This window comes from Biomphalaria glabrata, chromosome 4, assembly GCF_947242115.1.
Source record: "Biomphalaria glabrata chromosome 4, xgBioGlab47.1, whole genome shotgun sequence".
NCBI lineage: Eukaryota > Metazoa > Mollusca > Gastropoda > Planorbidae > Biomphalaria > Biomphalaria glabrata.
This window is the reverse complement of record NC_074714.1, coordinates 34243551-34264077: the sequence shown is the minus strand read 5'-3', so window position 1 is coordinate 34264077 and position 20527 is coordinate 34243551. Positions and strand designations below refer to the sequence as shown.

Below are 20527 nucleotides of genomic sequence, written 5' to 3'. Positions count from 1 at the left end.
AAGAAACTTGATATCAGCTCTTGATGGCTATACGTCTAGGGTGATTCTTACTGATGTAATTTAACTGATAAAACACACATATCACAGATGACTATGGATTAAAGACCACAATATTCAATAATGATATAAATCATGATCTCTGGACACAAATTTGCATATGAAAAATAAATATTTAATTAACAACTATAGTTACATATAATACTCATGTGATTCTAGAATTAAAATTTAATAATCACATAGATATTGATACTTGGCTGTAGGTCACGATGAACTCTCCATTTCTCTTGTCTCTCTCTCTCTCTCTAGTCTCTGCACGGATCCTGAAACCCAACGTCACAGTCCGCACAATACTAGAGTGATATCCCCTTGCGTAGCAGGCAAGGATACACCATATATAGATCTACCGTCTCTGACCGTCAGACTGTCACTAAGACTGTCACTCTAAATAGACAAATAATCAAAATATCGCTAACAACTCGCTAAAGCGCCATTCTATTTAATCATAATCAAATAACATCTAATGCTGGATATATAACTAAAAAAAACATTTCTTCTTACCCTGGTCCCTAAGAATTAGTTCCTACATGTTGTCTCTGGCAAACAACTCACACCTCTTGGAGCCAAGATCGCGAGCCAACCTCGGCGACTTGCTCCCAATGTCTGTATGTGTCGTTCACCAGAAAACGCCTAGCACACGACACACGCCCCTGCTAACACTACATGGCGCTGTGTCCCGACTGCCCCAAAACTCTACTCTATATAGGCTGAGTATCTAGCCTACACCTAAACTAACATTACTAATTGTCTGTGTCTGTCCCGAGCCACATATCAGTCTCTCTACAAGACAAACACCTAACTAACATTGTCCTAACCTTTGTCTGGTCTCTGTCAAGTCTATCGGTGAGCTTTGATAACAGCTATTAAACTAATTAATAACCCTTACACCACACTGTGACAATCTGTTTCAGCATTAAGCTTTAATGGTGCCGCTATTTGATGTTACATATCATTAATATTCCTCATCTGTTTCAGCATTAAGCTGTTAACTTCAAATACTGATATATACACACGATGCATTAATTTGAAGATGAAGATAATATATCAAGTAAATCTTATGACACAGACAAAAATGGCATACTCTCGTTCAAGGAAAAGTAAATTTTATTTAAGTTCATTTTCATGGAATGTTTGACACGTGAAATCAAGACGCACAAAATAACGAGGAACGCTCAGGTTCAGTAATAGATGAGAGCAGGGTACTACAGACTGGGGACTACACTCCGCGAGTACAAACCTCAGCAGAAGATAATACTCATTCTGTGAGACACTCTAAGACATTCCTGTCTCGGTATTCCCTTTTGGTCGTCGCGGAATTCCCTCTCGGTTGCCAAGGAGATACAACCCTCCCCCGGGCTACTGCGCAACCTTCTCTTTGGATAGCATGGGTCTATACAACTGTGGGTGTATTTATGTTTTGACTGATCAAAAGCTAATTAGGCGGGGCAGGTATGACGTGCTGGATGTTCCAGGGAATGGAGCAGGTAATCCAGTGACATGGCACGGGGCCAATATGTCGATCAGCGTGGAGTCAACCCGCGACATGATGTTATGCAATGATCTTTTACTTGGACTGCCATGTGGAAGTACCTACACACTTGTTTTTTCAGAAGGGAAAGGCGGCGTTTTGTTATTCTTTTTTTTTTCCCTTAACTGAGTAAATGTCACGTGGTTGGCCAAGTCACATGTTGTGTCTAACAGTGTAAACAATATAAAACGTGACTATAAAATCGAAAGAGTTGAATCGGACCACATCGGGACAAGATGGGTTTGGTCTTTTGTATTTGCCCTAAGAATTGAATCTTGGAACTCTAGAAGCTTGCCTCCGTCTGCTGCCTGGCTGAACAGAATCTTCTGTCCGGGAAATATCCAAGCACATGTAATATTTTTACATCCCTATTACCGATGGCTCGTATCCAAAAACGTTAGGGTTAGAAATGAGACCAAAAGCCGAGCACTCCGGAGAAACTCCCTATATTTCACATACCAATTAAGCCGTGTTGGTATTCTACACACAAACAAACAAAAAAAACGGCCCTTTGACGAACGGCGTATGGATAGTGGCATATTTGGGTTTTCGTTCCCGCCAGTGCAATGGATTTGGAATTAGGCATCCAACGGGGATTCACTTTCTGGTTGGCCCAGTCGTCTCTTGTAACGACCGTTTCCACCCGACCATCACGTAGAGGCTTCAAAACCTTTTGGTCCAAACAACCGGTTGGTCCAATTAACTGGATTCCACTGTATAATAGGCTTTGTTTCGGTACTTTGGAGTCGGTCGGAATAAGCGACTAGTCCAATTCACCGGATTCGACTGCATATGAACTTCAAATGACACAAAGAACAGGTTTTATTTTACTGTTTTAAACATGTGACTGTGTGATGGCACAACTCGCAATGATATGTTAGATCTTAGATAGGTTTAGTCCACGTCAACCATATCACATGCTCGGAAAGTCTTGAGCTTTCACAATTGTAAGATTTAAAACAAACAAAAAAAAAAAAAAAAGGATGTTAGGGGGGAGCAAAAGAGGGAAGAGAGGGGGGTAGGGCTAATTTCATTAAACTGTTGGATGTTTATATATAGTTGTGACGAGATGCTAATTAGTTAATATTTGGCGCGTTTATTTGAGTCGAGGGGAAATTTTATTAACTTTATCCCGCTCACATATAAGATTTTGTACAGGCACACCGCAAGTAACAGTAAGAACAGACCAATATTATAAGTTCATAAATAAAAATAATTTAATGAATGAAAGTTTATAAAAGAAAAATGATCAAATAAAATTATAATTAAGAAATGAAGTAAAGGTGCTAATATCTAAAATAACTGTTCATCATGGATTGCTAATTATTGAGTGATTGGAGGAGAAGAATGTTCCTATGTCTGCTACTTATTTTTCTTAGCTGCTAGCCCTTGGGTCGTCTTCTGGCGGTCGTAGGACTGGCACTCAGAAGGATGAGTCATCCGGCTCTGTCTTAAGACGTCGGCTCGGGATATTCTCTATGCTGTAGGCAAGCTGGCTCTAGGGTGAGGCCGCTGCCTGTTTATCAGTAGAGATGGTTGGTGCTGCAGACTAAGTTGTAGTGGGACGATCTCTCAGCTATGATCTCTAGCTCGTAGAGAGCCGTGCTAACTCAACACCAGTTTATCTTCTGCTGCGAAGGTTGCTCTAATCTGTCGGCATTAGGCAATAGCTATTGGGCAGTGGACAGTTTGGGCCGGGTACTGGGCAGATGATACTGGGCAGTATAGGGCACTGTGGACACTGGACAAAATGTTAAGGCCAAGGACAGTAGGCAATGCCTTCTTGCTAACAGGTATATAATTGGGGGGGGGGGGTATATGGTGCGGTCTGCTCCGGTTACCGCTTTCTATGGAGATCTGGTAGTTGTAGCAATCGTGTGTAGCAATCGGGGGTAGCAATCGGGGGTAGCAATCAGGGGTAGCAATCGGGGTAGCAACCAGGCCGTTTGTCCCTAATGAAACCTCACAACTAAACTTCCTAACAGAGGAGACTGTATGAGTCCTAGCGGGCCTAACTTGGAATGCTTTGGTCTCTCTTTATGTATAGTTGGGACTTTTCATTTGACGGGTGGGGAAGATATCTAGCTGATTTTCTCACATGTATCGATGTACCGGAGATGTCAGGCTTCAGGTCAGATTTATGGTCAATATTCGTTGCCTACCGTGGGAGTAAAGTCTTAAGCGAATATGTATCTGTCCAGCCCGAGTGCAATGCTATTCTTAGAGCGATGTGTATCCTGCGGGGGGAGGGGGGGGGGAATATGTGTGAAAAGTTATTAGGCCGCAGCGTGAAGGGACTATTGTGTGCAGTCACCTGCACAGCGGTCAAAATTAAAAGTTAGCCCTAGAGAGGCTAGTTAATGTTTTACGTGGAGATTCGTCCCGTGAGAAACGGTGCGAGGAAAGATAAATCCTAAAAGAAATTAGTTATGGGTGGACAAGAAAATAATTGTTTAAGTTAAAAATTAAAGTTTCCCACGTTTTGCTGGGAAAAACTCAAATGAAATTTTGCATGCAAGTTTCGTATCGTTACAATAGTACACATAGCTTTGAATAATCAGGAGATAGATATATATATGGTAGTCGTTTTATTTATATTTTATTTACGCTTTTATAGAGCATGCTAATTGTGTCATATTCAACAGCTGTTAACAGGTGAGCACTAATCAAGGACTGAGAACCGCTTCGAAAGAGAAAATATAATTCAGAATGGTATTACACTTGTTACATTGTTTGCAGTCCATGGGACCTAAGGACGTCCATAACCAGAGGATATTGGGTAGGAGTCAAAGAGACTTTTAATTTTTCATTAACCCTTAAAGTGCTGATCTGTTTTACAATACAGACATACAAAATGAAATAACAATGTTCATGTTTAGAGGCTCAACTACCACAAGCATCTTAAGGGTTAATGAGCAAACACTAGGAATGACAGGGTCACTGTGTACTGTGCCAGACACGCACACGTTGAACAGGTGGAGAAATCGAAACACTATGACATCGCCTGGCTACAAAGGTAATAGATACAGGTAGACATGCGTAGAGCGTTGGGACATAGATTGGCATTGTTGAATTCTAATGATATGGATTTTAATCCTAACTAAATGAATGTTGATGTTAAAAAATATACTAATTTTTGTTTGAGTGGTGGTTTCAATTAGCCAAAGCTTATATGTTAACAAGTTGCTATTCAAAGAATAAATAACGTACTTAAAAATAGGGTTAAAACTCAACAGGATTATTTAATAGTGAGAACTGTTTATTTAGATACGTTTTTATATTGAGAGGGAAAGGGGGAGACAGGGAGGGACATGTGAGCAAACTGGCAGTCGAATAGACACACTGAGGGATAGACACACTAAAGGATAGAGGAATGGACACACTAAAGGATAGAGGGATGAACAGAGGGATAGATAGATAGATGTTAAGACATAAATACTAGACTCAGTTGTTGTATTCAGACACTTAACAGTAAATGAACACATCTCCCATTCCCTCGAGTCTCTTCGTGGAAGAGAGTGTTGATTTAAGTTCAGCGTAAGCAGTTAAGTTACTCCGTCAAGAGGTAACACTGAGTGACGTGAGCAGCTGTCGGGAACAAACGCTTCAATTTCAGTAGAATTTGAATTGGGGAGAGGGCGCGGAGAGATGGGGCAGGGGGGGGGGGCGAGTAGTTTTACATTGATCGTCGACTTTATTAAATAAGATCACACGACTGTCACATGACTGCCACTAAACTAGACAAAGCAAGTGGAACTAACTCCTTCCCTGGTCTGACTTTAAATTGTTTAAATAAATAGAACGTCACTTCTGTTCAGCAAGAATAACCTTAAAGTCACTAGGACATTTTGATCGGTTACATCGATCTGGTCTCTCTTGAATTTGAAACCATCTAATGATTTATTTTATGTTACAAATATTTCAAGATGAAAGAGCCAAACACACAAGTGTAGAGACATACAGAAACACGAAATAACATCGCACTATCTATTAGGTCTATCAAACTCCTTGGTTTTATTAGAAAAGCAAATTGACTAGCTCGTCATGTTTTTCTTAATGTTATTAACCGGACTGTGTCCACTGGTCTGATTAGCACACTTTCATTTTCAGAAAGAGGCAGAGCAGAAACGCACGCAACCATCCAAAACTAAATTTATTTGTTGAGGGGGGGGGGTGTACGACATGCGAACTTGACCAAAGTCAGAACACAAAACATGAAAGTAACTTTACCCTGCCTGGACCATTCACTCCCAGATGATCGCTCTACCCACAAGGCCACACCTTAGCTCTTACAGAAATAGAAAACCAATGGGTAAGATGTTTGAGAACCGCTGCCCTGGTGTGTGTGTGTGTGTAATGGAATGTACTGACATGAGCAAAGAACTGAACATTACGGCCATGTGATGTTTGAGAACCGCTGCCCTGGTGTGTGTATGTGATGGAATGTACTGACATGAGCAAAGAACTGCACATTACGGCCACTTATTATACGAATTATTGTTTCTCCTAGACACAATGGAAAGATAAGAAAGATGGTAAATAATAGCTTTTACTTAGCAGTCGGGGAGAAAGGGACTTTTTTGTTTTGTTTAATTGTAATCTCTGTGTAATACGAGACGTGGCCCCTGCATGCAGGAAGGAGATGAGGCTCACACATTCATCACGAGATTCCGAAGGGATATCAATGCGCAGTGCAACAGTAGAGAGAATGATTCATTGATGAGACATGATAAACACAATATCACGTGATAAACACAAGTGTCACGTGATGCAACAATAAGCCATTAAAAACACGAGTCGCGTGTGATTGGTTCAAGCCATACCGATGCATCAAAGAAGCGCATGCCTGATAGTTCCCTAAACAACCACATTTTCGTTTGTTACCGGTTCCTTTTTTTTTTAGTAGGTATATTTGCAACGCGTGCCATTTTAAGGAAAGAAACTTTCTTCGCCTTTATAAAGAAGCTATTTATTTATGCAACTTTTTACTAAATACAAAGAAACATTTGAGTTGAGTGCGGGAATACCCGCTGAATGCGTGATCAAAATAGCCAAATGAAATTTCAAGATGATGATATTTTGAAAAAAAAATATATAACGGTCAAACCAGAGTTTTCACTGTGAGACCAATTAGCTGTGTTGTTTTTTTTTCCTAAAGACATACCAATAAGATAAGATTAAATTCCATAAAAATCTTAAAATCCATTTTCGTAAAAGTCATCCAGTGTCGAGGTTTCACCCATGAAGAGTTTTGCAAGCAAATAAAAGGAATTGTAGTAGAGATATAGCTTCAGAAAATGCACAAAAACGCAAAGCTCGCAAACGACATCCTATTAAGCATCTCCACTGGACTAATCGAATGTTAAAGTTTCTCACGTTCCGTTGTCACGTGGTGTGTGTCTTCATTCACAACTTGTCTCCTCACCCCACCCACACTCCCGCCTCTCCAGCTTTGACCCCCAGTGCTCAGTACAGACCCTGCCAAATTCCAGCAGGTTGGCGTGCCCAGGGAGGTGAAATTAAAATCCCATGGCTTCTGCGCGAGAAGACTCCGGACATGAACAGGCACGTCAGTGACCTGAGCGTCCAATACAAAACAGATGAAACAACGCGCGGACTCCCCACCGGCACGTCAGTGAAGGATTGTTTTAATAAACTCATCGAGTCTGGACATTAGAGTCTGTAGGAGAGTTTAGGGGAGGGGAGGGGGGGTAGTTTCAAATAGGAATTCAACATTGTGTTAGATCCATGCCAACCCATAGCAATGTTAAATAATGTTCGCCCTTTGGTTTCATTTATTTTTGTTTGTTTGACTAAAACGTATTTCTTATTGAAAGTTTGTGTAATGAGTCAAAGTGAAGCAACATCTTCCCATTTCAGTCCAATGGTTGTCTTTAGTTCTCAGTGTACTGTTGCAACAAGAGGAGGGGGGAGGAGGGGGGTAGTTCTGGCCTGTGTGTGCATGTGTGTTTCATTCAACTTGGATATTACAATGCTAATACACTTCATCAGTAACGAGGGGTCTAGAGTTCGAATCCCGGTAAGTCTACACACTCCCCTAAATCCGGGGACACGACTATTCGTTCACTGACATTTCGTTCACCGACAAATCGTTCACGACTTTTCGTTCACGCGACTATTCGTTCACCCGACAATTCGTTCACAGACAAATCGTTCACTGGATATTTCCAAAAACAGAAAATTGCTAGAGATCGGGCCTGATCCGAAATTCTTTGTTAATTTTTTTGTTTGTTTGTTGTTAATATGGATGAGTAGCATAACGTATAAAGAGGGCTGCTGAGAAACATGAAAGAGATTAGCTTAACATCATCTGCCCCCAATAGAATGCAAAGAATAATTAAATTTACTTTAACTTTTAAATACCATCGACATCGCCTCTTACGTTCCACATTAAATAACTGATGGCTGGTGCCTTAGAAATCATGGGATTACAATCTTCCATTTAACAAACACTTACCTAACAAGCAAACAATGCACATTATATTAACTGCTGTCAAGGTTTCAATCTCAATACATTTGGTCCAATATTTCTCTAATGAACGAACATAACTAGTAAATCCCTCTATTAGTTTCAGAGTCATGCGCCGCCACATTAAAGGTCAGAGACAATACAGATCTGTATATAAGAATGCTGCTTGTGTAATTTCACACATTCCGCCCAAGCCTCTATACTGAGATCGGTATTTGCATGCGTCACAAATGGATAATGTATTAGAGGGTAGGACAGGCGGAACGTTTATATCCGATATTGACACAGATGTCTTTTTAAACGAAACCCAGAACCATGGTAATAAATTAACACAGAACTACAATATATTTTTAAAAACAAAACAGTGGTATAAATACATCGTCTGAATGACATCTTATTTATTTCCCATCATTTTCTGTTAGACTAAAAGAATTGTGGGGAAGTCATCTAGTCTAGACAGAGAATAAGCAGAGATTAATATTACACATAATAGCATTGAAAATAAGCAAGGATTAACGATATAGATCAGTGTTTCCCAAACTGTTTTCCCTGGAACCCTATTGTTCCGCAAGGTGTGAAAAGATGTCCCTACTGGAATAATTAACTAGAAGGCCACCACACAAAACAATAAGCAAAGCATTCCGCTAAATACTCAGAGAATGTGTCAAGTGTTCCGTTAAACAAAAAGTTTGGGAAACACTCATATAGATGAAAGCGTTGATGAAAAGAAAATGACAGATAACACTGAGAATAAGCAATAAGTAGAGGTAGAGATTAATAACATTAATGGAAACATTGGGGATAGACAGAGAATAATGAGATTGAAATGATGTGTCATTCTTGTGCAATCAGATTGATGGTCAATCTACAAGGAAAGCGTCTTGAGCATCATTGGACAACATGTACGACTACTGTTAGGACAAGGTACTTTACAAACCATAAACCTTGCTGCTAGGACAAGGTACTTTACAAACCATAAACCTTGCTGTTAGGACAAGGTACTTTACAAACCATAAACCTTGCTGCTAGGACAAAGTCCAGTGTCTAAGGTACTTAACAAACCATAAACCCTACTGTTAGGAAAAGGTACTTTACAAACCATAAACAAGGTACAAGGACAAGGTACTTTACAAACCATAAAACCCTCAGTACTTTTGTGCTCCATATATATCGTTTAGCACTTCTCTAAATGTTCTTGTAGAAACACAAATAACAATCAATGCGTAGAACTTATAACAATATCTGTACTTCACTGTACGTCTCTGTCATTCACAGTATTTCTCTGCACTTCACTCTGCAACCGAGCTGTACACATCTTACTTCAAAAGTATCCACTGTACAGACTCTAGTCCAGTCTAGTCCGCACTAATCAACTCTGCTTTAGTTAACTTGCATGGAATCGTACACATCTCTCTTGCACTGTCTCTCTTGCATGGAATCGTACACATCTCTCTTGCACTGTCTCTCTTGCATGGAATCGTACACATCTCTCTTGCACTGTCTCTCTCTGGTTTATATAAGGTCCAAACAAGCTTCTAAATTCTAGAATATGCAAACATGGAAAACCGGAACACAACCTGTGAGCAATGGAGACCAATAGCTCATTTTCACTACTTGTCAACGAGCTACTGGTCTCCACAGCCCACAGGTTGCGACGTCGCAGGTTAGTGCTGAGGCCATCTAAAGAGAATGGTCACGGTCTTTCGAGTTTCCATTTAGAAAAATCACGTGACCAACTCAAACTATCTACTTGTATCTACTCAACGTCACGCAGATTTTAGAATCAGGCTGACATCAGTTACATGACCCGTAGGGGTCGCGGATGGTGACCTCACCTGTTCATTTATAACAATATGTCCCTAAACTGGACTGTCCCAGTGACGACTGGGAGGCCTACACAACTTACTGGCGGACTAACAATGCCGAACTTTAGAATGTAATCGCCAGAAATTCTTGACATGGTGTTATCAAAATAAAACCAAACAGCAACCTTGTGATGATGAGTACATTTCAAGAGAGCACGTGAAGACAAGTGTGAGTACAAGTGTGCGTACAAGTGTGCGTACAAGTGTTGACAGTACACCCAACAGAAACAACGAACAATGCATGAGTGCGTGACCATTGCACACTCAAATATCAAGGTCTCGCGGTAGTACCAACTGACCAACGTTGACCTTGGCCAATGTTGACGTACCAACTTAACGGTATGACGTAGGTTAGCACAGCTTTTGCTATAAATAGAGATCTTACATATGCGATATTTTTAGATACGACCCAGTTATCAACCCTTCAAACAGATTAAAAGGATTTCCTGCTGGCGCAATGCAATTTGGCCCATCGGCTGCACCTAAAAAATAATAACTTCGGAGAAGAAAAAAAAGTAGTCTACATCCGCTTTTGTCAACTTTCGATTTCGTAATGACAAATTTGTTTATAGTAAATCCAGACTTAATTTAAAAGTATTGGCTTTCAAATGTACTAACAATTACTGATTTATTTCATTCATATCATGCTAAATAATTTATTTTTTAATTACTAATTCATGCCTATTTATGACGCGACTTAAATGCATGCTCAGGTCTCTCTAGTCCAACAATCTATCTTTTGAACATGGAGGAAAGTTTTTCATCACATCTTGAACGGAAAATCCCCATCCTACATCAGAATGATGCATGCATTTTGTTCTAATGGTAATATTGTTGAGACCAAACAAAAATCCGCTGCCGATGACAAATGCAGACGACGAAAATAAAATCTTAATCGACCACCGGCGGACAATGGTTATTGCTTGCCCTGGATGTGGCAAAATATGTAGGTCACAGCTGGGGCTGCGTAGCCAAGAGAAATACTGCATTCCTCATTAATCTTCGGACTCGAAGACAAGTCTTATTATTATTTATAAATAAATACAATTCCTGTCAATTTATTTTCATTATTATTATACTTCACACATGTCATACATTTTATATAAAGTATCTCAAGTAGGGAGATCTATCCCTGTAGCTTGTTCCTTGTCTACACTGGTGTTATGTGAATTGGAATTAGTGAGGTTTTTTTTAAGATCATAGACATAGACATGATGAGGTAACTTTGACACTTAAATTTTTTTTCTATAAAGCAGAAAGTAAGGCGTATGTATATATGAGTGTATGTCTCGCGTAGTAATCAAAACAGTTTGACCATTCCTTATAAAACTTGGCATAAATGTTCCTTGGGTACTAACTGGAACCGTAACGTATATATAGTAGCCCTAAAACAAACTTAAGACCCTCAAAAAAAAAAGTTGCCCAACTCTATGAAAGTATTACTATTTTATAGATCTAGGCCATAATTACACCAGACACGTCGAAAGGATCTAGATCTAATTTTAAAAACTACATTTTGCACATGAGACAAGAGGGAAAGGTCACGCAAGCACAGAGCGAAAGCTCCAACCTTGCACACAAACATCCGATGCCTAGGCCTAACTCTTGCTAATTCTAAGATGACAGATCTACTTTAGACTGTAACACATGAACATATAAAATATAATCCATTCATTTCATATTTAAATCAAATTAACCTTCAAATTTGTGTTTCTAAAGCATTTTTACATACATTCGTTCGCCACGAGTGCAACTCTCTATTCTTGATATCGTGTGCGTCTAAATATAGATCTATACACAAGTCACTGTTTTCATTAGAAATTGGATTGAGGTCGATTAGCTATTTTTAGCTCCATTCTTAATATTTTTATATTCATGAATTCATGCATTCGCTTTACTTATAACATTATTATTTTCTTCAATTGTTTCTATTGCACTATACCAGTGACTTTATCAGCAATACGCAAGTTAAGACCCGCGGGCAATATCTGGCTAGTATAAAAATAAATTAAGAAAACCTGAATAAATATTTTTCTATATTATTATTAAAAAAAATAAAACTTTTAACGGACTTTCTTAACAGAAAAAATATAGTTATTTGTTATTTATTTTTAGTACATATTTTTTAACGACTTCGGGATTCGAAGACTGGCTGCTTCATAGGTACACACCTTGTATGGTATGGTATGAGAACAAAATCTATTTTAAGGTATGATGCAATGTAACATCGACACAGTGGACTGTGAGCTACAGCGGGTATTTCCTCCAATAGGTTTTGTTTTCCCTATAATAAAAACGCGCACATGATTTTCCAGAAAACTTTGACATGTCTCTAAAAAAAATATGATATAAACATGTGATTTTAGTCCACGTTGTGTGTGTAATTTTTTATTTTATTTTTTGCAAAGTTTTATATCAATTCACTCTGTCTGTCTGCCTAGTAAACAAAAACAAAATGTTATTTATTCGACACCCGATCTCGGATCAAGCTACAATTTTACATAATTATTTGTATACCTGACAACGCATGAATCAATTTAAAAAATTAACAAATTAGTTAATTAACTATTGGTAATTAATACTTGTGTTTGTTATCTCGAACAAGGAAAAGAAATTGTACTTGACTGAAATGGTGGTACAAGTTGAATTAGTCCCCTTTATAGGTCGCAGCTTTAAACTAAGTTTGTAACAAACAATAGATAACTATATAGTTTAATATTTTTATGGGAGGCACGGTTAACAGAGCAGTAAAGGGTGTCCCGGGTTCGAATCCTGGTGAATACTGGGATTTTTAATTTCTTTGAGCGCCCTTGAGTCCACCCAGCTCTAATGGGTACCTGACATTAGCTGGGGAAAAGTAATGGCGGATGGTCGTTGTGCTGGCCATATGACACCCTCGTCAACTGTAGGCAACAGAAACAGATAACCTTTACATCATCTGCCCTATAGGCCACAAGGTCTGAAAGGAAAACTTAACTTTTCTATTTCTATAGGCACCTCACTAGCAGAGTGGTCAGTATGTCGGCTTGAGCAATTAGTTTTTTTTTTGTTTTTTTTTTATGCTTTTAAAAAGCGGATACGGTAAAAAAAAAAATTCACCTAGATAACCATTTCTCGCCCCCCCCCCTTTTTTTTTCTCCATTTTCCCAGGATTTTCAGAGGAGTCTAATTTTATAGGGGATACCAAGACCCGGGGGGGGGGTCATGATTTGACTTGACTAATTCTAATCACAATTAGTCCCAATTCTGGTAATAATAGTCTTAGTGTTAACGTCTTGAGACATTGAAGCCAGTGCTTGTCGTGGGCAATGAGTTATAAATTTAAATAAAATAGATGTATTCATTGTACAACTTAAAACATTACGAACTTAAGTAGCTTATTTTTTTAGATTATTCAAAAAGAATTATTTTATGACTTAACGCATGGCGTCATGGGGTCACGAGTTTCTAACTCTAATAACTTAACATGTAGCAGCCTCTCTTATATTTGTCTTACACAAGCCACGCTGTTTATTAAAATATCTAAAGGGAAGAACTCAACATTTACAGAAAATATTTCAATACTGTATGATTTATTTCCCATTTCGATATCAAACAATATTACCAATATTTAATTAACTAGAATGTCATTTTTTTTATTAATTCATTTTTTTAGGGAACAAAAAATAATTGTTCAAAGTTTCAACTTGATCCACGAATGGGAAGTGGAAGAAATATCGTGTACAAACATTGTGTACTAGACAGGAATATCGTGTACAAACATTGTGTACTAGACAGGAATATCGTGTACTAACATTGTGTACTAGACAGGAATATCGTGTACAAACATTGTGTACTAGACAGGAATATCGTGTACAAACATTGTGTACTAGACAGACAGAGGGAGTAGATGCAAGTGTCCTACTACAACTACTGGAGCTGCTCTTTTAGGTGAATATTAAAATAAGTGAAGAAACGTAATGGCTGGATACGATATACCTGTGAGAGAGAGAGAGAGAGAGAGTATGTTAGAGTGTGTGTGTGTGAGTGTGTGTGAGTGTGTGTGTGTGTAAGAGTGTGTGTGAGAGAGAGAGTGTGTGTGTGTGAGAGAGAGAGAGAGTGTGTGTGTGTTAGAGTGTGTGTGTGTGTGTGTGTGTGATAGAGTGTGTGCGTGTGTGTGAGAGTGTGTGTGTGTGAGAGAGAGTGTGTGTGTTAGAGTGTGTGTGTGTGTGTGAGAGAGAGAGAGAGAGTGTGTGTGTGTGTGTGTGAGAGAGAGAGAGTGTGTGTGTGTGTGTGTGAGAGAGAGAGAGAGTGTGTGTTAGAGTGTGTGTGTGTGAGAGAGAGAGAGAGTGTGTGTTAGAGTGTGTGTGTGTGAGAGAGAGAGTGTGTGTGTGTGAGAGAGAGAGAGAGAGAGAGAAGAACAATTTTGCATGTTAACAAAAAAAAATAGGTACAAAAGTCGTTGCAACTGTTGTTAGATTCCTATGAAGAACAATTTACCTACATGTGATTAGAATATGTCAAATGTTCATTATAGCATCGATTGCAAATTAGAAATGTTTCCAGTCGATGAAGTAAATACTAACTTTGATCTATACATTATTTCTAGTGAAAATGTCGTTTTGTATATTTTCTAATTTAGACCTACATTGTTTCAACACAAGCTTTTATTTTTCTAAATTGACTTTTTTGTTTCCGAGTTGAATATCATGTATTTGTAGGGATTCACTTTTTTTTTTTTTTTGAAAGAAATACTTTTCAATTAAAGGAGAGAGAACTCTTGACATTGGCTGGATCATTAGTTAAAAGTAACATAAATTTTTACTTACCTAATAATCAATAATTAATCCAAAATATTAGCGTGTTATCGCTCGATACTGAAATAAAGAAAAGTATACCTTTAACATAGTGCTATCATTCATTTCTAGTGAAATTGACTGTATATTATATGCTTAAATGCACTGTTAATTCTATTCAATTTTTATGTGTAAAGGTGTAAAGAAAAACCCATTTCACCTAATTTATTGAAGCGAAGCATGAAAAATAATATACATTCATATAGACCTAGATCTACTTTAATTTTAGCAAGTAATTTATGGTGAAAAAGAAGTTTGAGTGTGTGTGTTTTACAGAGATAGTACTTGATACTGACATTCGGAGTGCTGCCTATTGCCCAACTCAAGTTAACAAACTTGCCAACTTAGATATACTCAATGAAGCTAAACAACACAAAGTAGCTAAAGAACTCGGACCTACATTTTCAAGTTTGGTGTGCCCCCCCCCTTTCCCCTCTTTACTTTGTTTAGAAATAAGGAGCCCGTTAAACCATTTTTTCAATGAGTCATGGCCAATGCTACTGAATGCAAAGCGAGCCATTGAATGAAACAGATCAGCCAAGTTCAACAAGGCACTACAAGTTGAATTAGAAGTGACTTCAAAACCTGGCTAATTTTACACAAGTTTTTGGCTCGGTGTTCTTACTCCATGCGTATACCAGACTCTGTGGTTCTCTGAATGTTAAATAGAGGAGATGATGCTGTTTAGACACTTCGTCATTGTAAAAGCCTTGAGAGAATACAGCAGTATACGACAAACTTGACTTGGTTACACAATTTAATGGCACCACTTTATGGATTAAAAATGGTTGAATCTTTTTACAATTTTGTATTCCAAATTATTTTGTTTTAAATCTCACAAGCCTAGATGTACGTACACTTTTAATGTGGCAGGAATCTCTTTGAGCACCGTGACCTGGGTTTTCAAATTTCCAAACTAAGATTCAGTTTAAGCACTCGAATGCTAATGTGAAATGCCCCTAATATGGCGTGGGTAAAGTATAGTGGAGTGTGGTGAAAACGATTTCAAATGATTTTACTCGAGTTTCAGTCAATGTGCTTCATCCAGATTTTCTGGAAATCCTTGACCCAACTCATATAGATTAACCTACTGGCCACCTCTAAAACTGAGATAGTGATACATAGATAAACCTACTGGCCACCTCTAAAACTGAGATAGTGATACATAGATAAACCTACTGGCCACCTCTAAAACTGAGATAGTGATACATAGATAAACCTACTGGCCACCTCTAAAACTGAGATAGTGATACATAGATAAACCTACTGGCCACCTCTAAAACTGAGATAGTGATGATGAAATCCCACCTATGACAAATGTGAGATTGAAACAGTGGTACTTTAGCTACATGTGGACCTATGACAAATGTGAGATTGAAACAGTGGTACTTTAGCTACATGTGGACCTATGACAAATGTGAGATTGAAACAGTGGTACTTTAGCTACATGTGGACCTATGACAAATGTGAGATTGAAACAGTGGTACTTTAGCTACATGTGGACCTATGACAAATGTGAGATTGAAACAGTGGTACTTTAGCTACATGTGGACCTATGACAAATGTGAGATTGAAACAGTGGTACTTTAGCTACATGTGGACCTATGACAAATGTGAGATTGAAACAGTGGTACTTTAGCTACATGTGGACCTATGACAAATGTGAGATTGAAACAGTGGTACTTTAGCTACATGTGGACCTATGACAAATGTGAGATTGAAACAGTGGTACTTTAGCTACATGTGGACCTATGACAAATGTGAGATTGAAACAGTGGTACTTTAGCTACATGTGGACCTATGACAAATGTGAGATTGAAACAGTGGTACTTTAGCTACATGTGGACCTATGACAAATGTGAGATTGAAACAGTGGTACTTTAGCTACATGTGGACCTATGACAAATGTGAGATTGAAACAGTGGTACTTTAGCTACATGTGGACCTATGACAAATGTGAGATTGAAACAGTGGTACTTTAGCTACATGTGGACCTATGACAAATGTGAGATTGAAACAGTGGTACTTTAGCTACATGTGGACCTATGACAAATGTGAGATTGAAACAGTGGTACTTTAGCTACATGTGGACCTATGACAAATGTGAGATTGAAACAGTGGTACTTTAGCTACATGTGGACCTATGACAAATGTGAGATTGAAACAGTGGTACTTTAGCTACATGTGGACCTATGACAAATGTGAGATTGAAACAGTGGTACTTTAGCTACATGTGGACCTATGACAAATGTGAGATTGAAACAGTGGTACTTTAGCTACATGTGGACCTATGACAAATGTGAGATTGAAACAGTGGTACTTTAGCTACATGTGGACCTATGACAAATGTGAGATTGAAACAGTGGTACTTTAGCTACATGTGGACCTATGACAAATGTGAGATTGAAACAGTGGTACTTTAGCTACATGTGGACCTATGACAAATGTGAGATTGAAACAGTGGTACTTTAGCTACATGTGGACCTATGACAAATGTGAGATTGAAACAGTGGTACTTTAGCTACATGTGGACCTATGACAAATGTGAGATTGAAACAGTGGTACTTTAGCTACATGTGGACCTATGACAAATGTGAGATTGAAACAGTGGTACTTTAGCTACATGTGGACCTATGACAAATGTGAGATTGAAACAGTGGTACTTTAGCTACATGTGGACCTATGACAAATGTGAGATTGAAACAGTGGTACTTTAGCTACATGTGGACCTATGACAAATGTGAGATTGAAACAGTGGTACTTTAGCTACATGTGGACCTATGACAAATGTGAGATTGAAACAGTGGTACTTTAGCTACATGTGGACCTATGACAAATGTGAGATTGAAACAGTGGTACTTTAGCTACATGTGGACCTATGACAAATGTGAGATTGAAACAGTGGTACTTTAGCTACATGTGGACCTATGACAAATGTGAGATTGAAACAGTGGTACTTTAGCTACATGTGGACCTATGACAAATGTGAGATTGAAACAGTGGTACTTTAGCTACATGTGGACCTATGACAAATGTGAGATTGAAACAGTGGTACTTTAGCTACATGTGGACCTATGACAAATGTGAGATTGAAACAGTGGTACTTTAGCTACATGTGGACCTATGACAAATGTGAGATTGAAACAGTGGTACTTTAGCTACACGTGGACCTATGACAAATGTGAGATTGAAACAGTGGTACTTTAGCTACACGTGGACCTATGACAAATGTGAGATTGAAACAGTGGTACTTTAGCTACATGTGGACCTATGACAAATGTGAGATTGAAACAGTGGTACTTTAGCTACATGTGGACCTATGACAAATGTGAGATTGAAACAGTGGTACTTTAGCTACATGTGGACCTATGACAAATGTGAGATTGAAACAGTGGTACTTTAGCTACACGTGGACCTATGACAAATGTGAGATTGAAACAGTGGTACTTTAGCTACACGTGGACCTATGACAAATGTGAGATTGAAACAGTGGTACTTTAGCTACATGTGGACCTATGACAAATGTGAGATTGAAACAGTGGTACTTTAGCTACACGTGGACCTATGACAAATGTGAGATTGAAACAGTGGTACTTTAGCTACACGTGGACCTATGACAAATGTGAGATTGAAACAGTGGTACTTTAGCTACACGTGGACCTATGACAAATGTGAGATTGAAACAGTGGTACTTTAGCTACATGTGGACCTATGACAAATGTGAGATTGAAACAGTGGTACTTTAGCTACATGTGGACCTATGACAAATGTGAGATTGAAACAGTGGTACTTTAGCTACATGTGGACCTATGACAAATGTGAGATTGAAACAGTGGTACTTTAGCTACATGTGGACCTATGACAAATGTGAGATTGAAACAGTGGTACTTTAGCTACACGTGGACCTATGACAAATGTGAGATTGAAACAGTGGTACTTTAGCTACATGTGGACCTATGACAAATGTGAGATTGAAACAGTGGTACTTTAGCTACACGTGGACCTATGACAAATGTGAGATTGAAACAGTGGTACTTTAGCTACACGTGGACCTATGACAAATGTGAGATTGAAACAGTGGTACTTTAGCTACATGTGGACCTATGACAAATGTGAGATTGAAACAGTGGTACTTTAGCTACATGTGGACCTATGACAAATGTGAGATTGAAACAGTGGTACTTTAGCTACATGTGGACCTATGACAAATGTGAGATTGAAACAGTGGTACTTTAGCTACATGTGGACCTATGACAAATGTGAGATTGAAACAGTGGTACTTTAGCTACATGTGGACCTATGACAAATGTGAGATTGAAACAGTGGTACTTTAGCTACACGTGGACCTATGACAAATGTGAGATTGAAACAGTGGTACTTAAGCTACATGTGGACCTATGACAAATGTGAGATTGAAACAGTGGTACTTTAGCTACACGTGGACCTATGACAAATGTGAGATTGAAACAGTGGTACTTTAGCTACACGTGGACCTATGACAAATGTGAGATTGAACAGTGGTACTTTAGCTACATGTGGACCTATGACAAATGTGAGATTGAAACAGTGGTACTTTAGCTACATGTGGACCTATGACAAATGTGAGATTGAAACAGTGGTACTTTAGCTACATGTGGACCTATGACAAATGTGAGATTGAAACAGTGGTACTTTAGCTACATGTGGACCTATGACAAATGTGAGATTGAAACAGTGGTACTTTAGCTACATGTGGACCTATGACAAATGTGAGATTGAAACAGTGGTACTTTAGCTACATGTGGACCTATGACAAATGTGAGATTGAAACAGTGGTACTTTAGCTACACGTGGACCTATGACAAATGTGAGATTGAAACAGTGGTACTTTAGCTACATGTGGACCTATGACAAATGTGAGATTGAAACAGTGGTACTTTAGCTACATGTGGACCTATGACAAATGTGAGATTGAAACAGTGGTACTTTAGCTACATGTGGACCTATGACAAATGTGAGATTGAAACAGTGGTACTTTAGCTACATGTGGACCTATGACAAATGTGAGATTGAAACAGTGGTACTTTAGCTACACGTGGACCTATGACAAATGTGAGATTGAAACAGTGGTACTTTAGCTACACGTGGACCTATGACAAATGTGAGATTGAAACAGTGGTACTTTAGCTACATGTGGACCTATGACAAATGTGAGATTGAAACAGTGGTACTTTAGCTACACGTGGACCTATGACAAATGTGAGATTGAAACAGTGGTACTTTAGCTACACGTGGACCTATGACAAATGTGAGATTGAAACAGTGGTACTTTAGCTACACGTGGACCTATGACAAATGTGAGATTGAAACAGTGGTACTTTAGCTACATGTGGACCTATGACAAATGTGAGATTGAAACAGTGGTACTTTAGCTACATGTGGACCTATGACAAATGTGAGATTGAAACAGTGGTACTTTAGCTACATGTGGACCTATGACAAATGTGAGATTGAAACAGTGGTACTTTAGCTACATGTGGACCTATGACAAATGTGAGATTGAAACAGTGGTACTTTAGCTACATGTGGACCTATGACAAATGTGAGATTGAAACAGTGGTACTTTAGCTACATGTGGACCTATGACAAATGTGAGATTGAAACAGTGGTACTTTAGCTACACGTGGACCTATGACAAATGTGAGATTGAAACAGTGGTACTTTAGCTACACGTGGACCTATGACAAATGTGAGATTGAAACAGTGGTACTTT

At 38.6% G+C, this 20527-nt stretch overlaps 1 protein-coding gene across 10 annotated transcripts in view; it reads right to left on the bottom strand.

The window, feature by feature from the left end:
• The window catches only part of LOC106070840 (plexin-A2-like), a 198503-nt gene that overhangs the window by 140985 nt on the left and 36991 nt on the right, over window positions 1–20527 (bottom strand). For 8 of the 10 annotated variants that reach the window (XM_056027644.1, XM_056027647.1, XM_056027642.1 and 5 more), the window contains exon 3: window positions 14749–14796. The gene's annotated coding sequence lies outside the window, so the exon portion shown is untranslated. Of the gene's footprint in view, window positions 1–14748; window positions 14797–14935; window positions 15021–15071; window positions 15090–20527 lie in introns of those variants that run through there. The other 2 variants (XM_056027648.1, XM_056027649.1) reach the window with 2 other exon arrangements.